We start from the raw sequence: 8,599 nt of genomic DNA on the forward strand, positions 1-8,599 counted from the left end.
AAATCAATTTTATAGGCTGATTTTTTTATTTCTTCCCTCTTCTACCATTAATATTTTTAAGGGATAAGTATTATTTTGGTCCCTAACGTTGAGGGTCAGAATCGAAACCGTCTCCAACGTAATTTTTTATTTAGAATCATCCTTAACATTTTTTTCCGTATTAAAATCGTCCTCTTAACTCTTTCCGGATAAAAATACCCTCCACCACCACCAGCACCTTTACTTCCACCACGACCACCACCAGCACCTCCACCACCAAGAATAACAACATCAATAAAATCAACACAAATTCAACAAATCAAAGAATCAGAAATTCAACAAATCAACACAAATTCAACAACCAAATCAACACACGACAACCATAAAATTAGAAAACAACAAATTGATATCAGAATTAAAAATAGAAGCAGAAGCAATCATAGAAGCACAAGAAGCAGAAGTAAAAACTCAAGCAGAAGCTCAAGCAGAAGTAGAAAGCAGAGGCCAAAGCAAGGAGCAGAAGCAGAAACTCAAGCAGAAGCTCAAGCAGAAACAGAAAGCAGAGGCCAAAGCAAAGAGCAGAAGCCCAAGCATAAAAAAGAAGTATATACAGAAGCCGAAGCAGAATCACTGGCAGCTCATGGGCGACGGGGCAACGGTGGCTGGGCAGATCGGTAGGGTAGGAAGCTAGCGCATCCTCAAATCCCTCTCTCTCCTTCGCGCGCCACCCTCTTCACGTCGGGCTCCCCTTCCCGGCAATGCAGCAGTCACAGAAGCAGAAGTTGAAGCTCAAGCAAAAGCAAAAAGCAAAGGCCAAAGTAAGGAGCAGAAGCAGAAACTCAGGTAGAAGCTCAAACAGAAGCAGAAAGCAGAGGCCAAAGCAAGGAGCAGGAGCTGAGGTAAGAAGAAGAAGCAGATGTGCAGAAGAAGAGGCAGATGCAGAAGCCGAAGCAGAACCACCGGCATCTCGTGGGCGACGGAGCGATGGCGGCTGGGCAGATCGGTAGTGGTAGGAACCTAGCTCAGCCTCAGATTCCTCTCTCTCCTTTATGCGCCGCCCTCCTCGCGTCGGGCTCCCCTTCCCCTTCCCCCTCCCCCCTTTCCCCTTTTCCTTCCCCGACTCCCTTGCGCCCTTCCCCTTTTCCCTTGTCCCCTGCCCCCTTGCGTGTTTTTTTTTTATTTTATAATTTGTTTATTAATAGGGGAAATTTAGTAATAAAATAAAAAAATTATTAAAAAGAATGGTTTTAATACGAAAAAAAATAAGGATGATTCTAAATAAAAAATTACGTTGGGGACAATTTCAATTCTGACCCTCAATATTAGGGACCAAAACAATACTTATCCCTATTTTTAACATGCCAACTCTTTCGCTCTTTATCACCAAGTGTTCTTGTCAGATCTTTTATTTTTTTTATAAACATCTTTTTTAAAAGGTAAAGATAAAATTTTTAATATGGTTATTTTTTTTGAAATAAAATTTTATTAATTAATTATTTCAATAAAAACTAATATATTTTCTAATATAGGTATAAAAATAAGAAGATCGGGTCTCCCAAGTTCAACTAAAAAATCAAGTACATCAAACAGTGCTAGAAGCAGTAAGAAAAAAAACCAATAAAAGTATGATCAATTTAGTTCGAAAATGTAGGATTGAACAAATGTATTTGTCAAATTCTTTTTGTTTAGTTCTAAATACCTACTAACTGAATTAAAAGAGTTATAGTGAATAATAGATTTTTTTGGTGTCTAAACAAGGAAAAAAACAAAGCAAACACTGTCCTATATCCGAGCGGATGATTTGCTGGAGATCAACACAAGGCTCAGACCAAATAACATTATTAGAGTTACTCTTGGTACCATATCTAGCCATCTAATCCACAGCTCTATTTGCTTCTCGGAAACCCACTCAACGTGAACAAGCCAAGGACGAGATAAAAGCTCCTGAATCTTATGAACGAAATATGTTACTTCAGATGAATACCCACTTGTAAGCTCATGCATGATGAGCAGAGTGTCAAAGCAATCTATTTCACATGTAATATCTCTCAAACCACAATCCCAAGCTAAAATCAGCCCCCTCCAAGTAGCAAATAATTCACATTTGATGATAGACCAGGGGAAAATTCTTCCAGAGCAACCTGAGATCCAATCTCCCTTAAAATCTCTAATAATACACCCAAATCCCACTAAGTTTGAATACAGATACAAGCTTGTATCACAATTAACTTTAAAACTGTTGCCTGCCGGTGGTTCCTAACACAGGCAATTTCGGAGAGACCTAAAGGGATTGTTTCGATTCCTGTAAACCTGTAAGTCTTTGGCGGTAATTCTAGCCAAGGCAACAACCTTCTGGTCTGTCCAAGGGTTGTCAGTATTGAATATGTCATTGCACCTATGTCTCCATATCCACCAAAGTCCTGCACCAAAAGACGCCTCATTGTTAGCCAAGGCCTTCCAAAATCACTCTTCAAGAGTAGTACTAGCCATTGAGTCCAGGATACTAGGATCCAACATATGTCAAATTGCCTTTGATTGTTCACAGTCTTTAAGGCAATGCTCCATAGTCTCCTGCGCTTTATTACATCTCTTACACATATTTGAAGAAGCTAAATGCCGCTTGAATCGAAAGGTCTCAATTGGTAGAACATCATGTAAGCCAAACCACATAGTAAATTTGAACTTCTCCGGAATGTTTGTATTCCACAACTAGTTCCAGTTACTATTGGCATTCCAATTTAATATTTTCTCTAATAACCATCTATAACCCTCCCTTGCACTATACTTTTTTGTTGCTGCAAGCCACCACTCCCACTGTGGCTCCAACTCAGTCGAACTAGGATATCTCATACCACAAATAAATTGCTTAATCTCATGCGGAATAGGTGTGGTAAGACTATCAACCTCTCAAGACACCCCTTTCCACAAGTCAGCCACTATGAAATCTGATTTAGAAATATGCACATAAGGAACAAGGTTGCAAAGCTTACCAAAAGGAGTCCACTCATCATACCAAACTGATTTGTGGACATCCCCAATATTCCAATGAAGCCCTTCCTTGAGATGCTCATAGGCACTAACAATGTTCTTCCAAGTAGCCGATGAAGAATTTCTACCGTTTTCGTTCATACCAGATTGATTCTTGAGATATTTATGCCTCTGTACCCACAACTTCTCACTATTATTTAGACAATCTCATACCAACTTTCCCAGAAGCGCCATGTTAGCAAAGGAAGTATCCCTAATACCCAATCCTCCTGCCCTTTAAGGAGTTATGGCAACCTCGCACCTGACCAGAGACAGCCCTTCGCCAGTCGCATGGCCTTTCCACAAGAACTGTCTCATCAAGGAATCAATTTTATTACATGCATACTTCGAGAGAAGAGAAATTTGATATGCATAATAGATTAACTACTAGTCTTTTTTTTAGTCTTATTTTTTAATGGTAAATCCATATAAATACAATTAATTATTTTAAGATAGTAATTTATTTCATGTTTGATATCATATAAAAATATATTGTTAACTTAATAAAAAATAAATAAATAACTAAAATCATACATTTAATAAAAATATAATTTTATATTCTAAAATATTAAAAAGTACATTTTGAAAATAGACCAACCAAAAATATTTTTATTAAATTCTTTTTGTTTAGTTTGAGTACACGTACTAACTGAATTAAGAGAGCAAGGGTGTTCATGAATCGAATTGTATCCGCAGATCATCCGTATTTGATCCGAAAATTGCAGATACGATCCGATCCGCAGATTGATCAGATAGGATCTGATCGCACCCTTTATGGATCGGATCGTGGATATCTGCTCTACATCCGCATATCCGATCCGCGGATCTGCAGATCCGCACAATAATAATTAAAAAATAAATAAATATATATGTTTGGTATTATATTTACTTGTTTGTATTTTTTAGTTAGTAATTATTATTCATATATTATATTATTTTATTTTTGTTATTTAGAAAAAGTTTGATTAAAAATATTTTAGGAATAAATAAGTTTAAAAGTGTGAAAGAAATATTTTTATTGATTTTTTTACAAAGAACTATGATTAAAAAGAGAATATTCAATTTTGCGGATATATCCGATATCTGATCTGATCCAATGCTAAAAAACGCGGATATCATATATCCGATGGAAATTGTGCGGATCGGATCGAATTTTCGACCATATCCGATCCGATATGATCCGCGTACACCCGTATAAAAGAGTTATAGTGAATAGGATAAAGTACTAAATTGGTTTTCGACGTCTTATTTTAGTTCCTAAAGTTTGAAGTGTCATATTTGAATTCAAAAAAGTTTTATTTAACTTCAATATAATCTTGCCATAAAGTCAATATTAAATAATTAATGAAACTCAGTTTTTCAGATATGAACAACTTATATAATCAAACTCTTCGGTTGTCGAAGGAAATTCTTCGCGGTAGAAATGACGATGGCCTTGTCCTCGTCGCCACCGGAAAATTTTTCCGTGGAAAGCGAGTTCTCGACGATGTTCTCCATATATGCTTGAACCAAGGCCAGTGGCTCGCGGTGATGCATTCACTGCTGATCCTGTGTCCCTTGAGTTTGTACCTCTTCTTTAAGGAAGGATATTAAAATTTGGTGTTAATTATTTAACATTGACTTTACGGCAAGACTCATTGAAGTTAAATGAAATATTATTTTGAATTCAAATAGGACACTTTACTTCTTAAGAACCAAAACAGTATTAGGTCTAAATGTAAAAGACCAATTTAATACTTTACTCTAGTGAATAATAGATTAACTACTAGTCCTTTTTAGTCTTATTTTCTAATGTAGATCCATATGAATGCAATTAATTAATTATTTTAAAATAGTAATATATTTCATGTTTGATATTGTATACAAATAAATTGTTAACTTAATAAAAAAAATTAAATAACTAAAATCATATATTTAATAAAAATATAATTTTATATTCTAAAATATTAAAAAATACATTTTAAAAATAAATTAATCAAATATAGTTTTATTATTTTTAATGTTTAGAAATGAATAATCTTTTTAAAAAACAATCACATTTTTTTAGATGCGAAAAGTTAAAAATAAAAATTATTTTTAAAAAATAAAAATAAAAATATTTTTGCAAACTAATCATCCCATTAAATTTTTTCAATGCATTTCTTGTAATATACTCTGATTGTCACTCCTTAGAAGAATGCAATATTAGAAACGTTTGGATTTTTTTATTCGCAAGGTAATTTTAATAACCAATCACATGCATATTAGACCCAAATCACAGTATGAATCACGAGTTGCACTGCCCATAAGGTCAAATCCTATGAAAGATATGGCATGTAATTCATCAGAAAAATATGACTTTCTGTTTTTACACCTTAGAATTATCAGCATATCTAGACTAATTTTAATAACCAGTTACACCCACATTACACCCAAATCATAGTATGAATCACGAGTTGTACATCTTATTCTAATTTTTATATGCCCAAAAGATCAAACTCCACGACAAATATGCCATGCAATTTGTCAGAAAAATGTGGTTTTGTCTTTTTTTCCACCTTAAAATTACCAAAATATCTAGGCAACTCGTGAAACAAATCATCGTATTCACTCATTTATTTGGTCATATCATATATCTAAATTTTAAAAATGGTATAAAAGATAGAATTTCATTTAAAATTTTCACAAATTAACATCAAGTATCAGTACGAGGAATGAACTCAAAAAAATAAAGAATAAATCAATAAAAGATTACTACCCCCAATTTAATTTTTCCCTTTATTCGTTTCTTGAGTCTATTATCAACACACTTTTTTAAATAAAATAAAAAAATTATTTCTTAACAAAAAAGAGATATTATACATGAGTATTCATTTTTTCAAAAGTTTAAAGATATTTGTTTATCAAAATTGCGAACTTGTGAAGTTCATCCGAGAGAAAAAGACATGTTAACCCTTATTCTTTCATTTTATAATTTACACTTTATTTCAATAGTCTTATATTATAAAAAATATTAATATAAACAATAAATTAATTATTTATTAATATTTATTATAATTCTCATTAATATTTTTATTGTACTCATTAACATTTTTATAATCTAATGAATATTTGATAATTGAGTACATCTTTAAATAATTCAAACTATTCAAACTAATTTGAATTATTTAAACATGTACTCAATTATCTATATAGATTTGTGATAATAAAATTTAAATGAATCTTTAATCTTTATCTCATATTTACGTAGAAGTAAATATTACTATCCATAAGTCTCTATAATATTTAATAATAATAATTCTATTGGATAACTATACAATTTTTTATGAAATTTTTAAGTATTTTTTGAACTGATTGTATTTTTTATTATTAGTTTTTAGATATTAATTCCAATTTTATATTTAAATATTTATTTTTGTTCATAGCTTAATGATGATAATTTAAGTAGAATAAAAATATTAAATTATAAAATTTAATATTTAAATAATTAAAATAAAATCATAATAATATAATATTCAATGTTATTTTACTATGAATACGTATTTAATTATTCTTTAAATATTATTATTTTTTCTTAAAAAAATATTATAGAAAATGATTTTCAGCCGGTATTCAATTATTTCTGTAGAAAAATATTTCGCTCTAATTATTTGTGAATTACTCTAATTTAATTTAGATAAAGGATCTCTTTAGAATATACATATATCTAATTTTGATTTAGGTGTACAAGTAATATTTGATTGCATTTGATTTATCAAGTATTTTATCTTTCTTATACAAAAATTTCAATTAATAATCTAATGATATATATTTTTAAAACACATTAACCGACCACAAAATATAACTTTTTCAGCTATTTTTCAAGTCACCTAACCCTCTTCCTCATCATCCTCTTTCATTTGTTTTTTTCAATGCTACAAATCCCTAATCTCAAGCAAAATAAGGATCTACTTTTATTTCCAATTTTCCATATGAGTTGTTTTTAGGCAAATATGTGGACACTATCATCAACTCGTTAAAAATGTACAATCCTCCTCTTTGATGAGCTGTGCATGTGACAGGCTCCAACATGTTACACGTTGATGCTTTCTCCAAAACAAAACAAGGACCAACCAAACAATAAAATTAAAAAATATTGAATATCAGGGGAAAAATTTTTTTCTCCCTCAAAAAAATTCACAAATCAAAAAAATTAAAAAGCCACAAAAGGGTAGAAACTTTTTTTTTATTATTTCTTGGAAAATTCATGCAGAAAAATCACAAGATGCACATCATAAGTTCAGGTAAAAAAAAAGTACAAAAACAAGAACATGAAAACAAAACAATCTCGCAACATTACAATTTCTCACTCTCGCTCAATTTCCCTTCCTAGTTATAATAAACCCTACGACAAGATGAAAAGGAAAAAGTTAAACATTTTCCATGGTTAAATCCTTTTTTCCTATATAGGACAAGATAAAAAGATTAACGGAACCAAAAAGGTGTAAACAAAGAGAAAATAGTACTACAGATAATTGAGCAAGAAGCTTCAAAATCCTTATTCCCTAGAAAACAAAGGTTTCATCTGTGAGCAGTAATTAGAGTCTCAATGAACCGCAACCCGTCGAATCTTGGAGCGAATTTCTCTGTCGAAGCTGAACCCTCTGGAGAAGAAGAGGAGCCTCCATGGCCCCTTTGAGACCCACCATCCTGATAAGAATGGAAGCACCCGCATCAGAATTTGAACCCCAGTAACATAAAAAAAATCTTAAAGATTCAAACTTTTTGGTAAGATGTGTTAGATCCCCGTTGTTTTGAAGCGGAACTTGAAACAGAACAGAGCGAAAGGAAGTACCTGAATGGAGACGTGCGCGGAGGACGAAACAGAAACCGCGGTGGCCGACGCGGCAGCGACAGAGGCTGCAAAGAGACTGGATTTCTTCATCATATTGGGAAGGACTAGTTCTTCGGGAAGAAGCGTGTTTGGCTGCCTAGAAAAATTAAGATAGATTTTCGCAGGAAAATTAGAAGGAGAGAAAAAAAAAGTTTGGTGAAGTGTGTGTTGTTGTGGGTCGGGTTTGACTGCTTATGTATATGGTGGGGAAAAAAGAGAACGAGGCAACGGACACGTCGCAAGTCATTCGTTACTCTCTGATTCCAGTGATTTGCATCGTGTCTTTCTGAACCAAGCGGTAACAATTACTTAACGAATAGATGATTACCAATTACGGCGCAACCATTCCTTTCCCTCTTTAAAAAAAAAGAGTTGACCATAAAAACAACTTAGTTGAAGGATTTGAGTTGGTTAACTGATCCGTTTATTATCTATATTAAAAATTTAAATTTTATTTTGTATATACAATTATTTATTGGATTTTTTTATAATAAAATAAAAAAATTATTATTTCTCTACATATGATTCTTAGACTTTAATTCTCCAAATACATTTTTTTTGCATTTGGGCAAGTTTGCCATACCCGGCGAATTCTGTAAAAATTGACAAGTTCGTCTTATCCCAGATTTGTGTACTTTTGTGTATTCTTATGTACTCTGGAGACGATAATAATGATTGTCATTGTCCATTGTAAAGCTTTAAGTGTCAGGGAAATTAAAGTTTAAAAATCATGTTAAATAA

The 8,599-nt window shown here is 32.3% G+C and overlaps 1 long non-coding RNA gene across 1 annotated transcript; it reads right to left on the bottom strand.

Annotated features, from left to right (window-relative positions):
• Window positions 1-7,193: 7,193 nt before the first annotated feature.
• LOC112789792 (uncharacterized) lies at window positions 7,194-8,267 on the bottom strand. The gene is made up of 2 exons (XR_003196410.2): window positions 7,820-8,267; window positions 7,194-7,674 (listed from the first exon to the last, which is right to left on the bottom strand). It is a non-coding gene; the product is annotated as an uncharacterized lncRNA (long non-coding RNA).
• Window positions 8,268-8,599: the final 332 nt, after the last annotated feature.

This window comes from Arachis hypogaea, chromosome 3 (genome assembly GCF_003086295.3).
Source record: "Arachis hypogaea cultivar Tifrunner chromosome 3, arahy.Tifrunner.gnm2.J5K5, whole genome shotgun sequence".
In the NCBI taxonomy this organism is placed as follows: domain Eukaryota; kingdom Viridiplantae; phylum Streptophyta; class Magnoliopsida; order Fabales; family Fabaceae; genus Arachis; species Arachis hypogaea.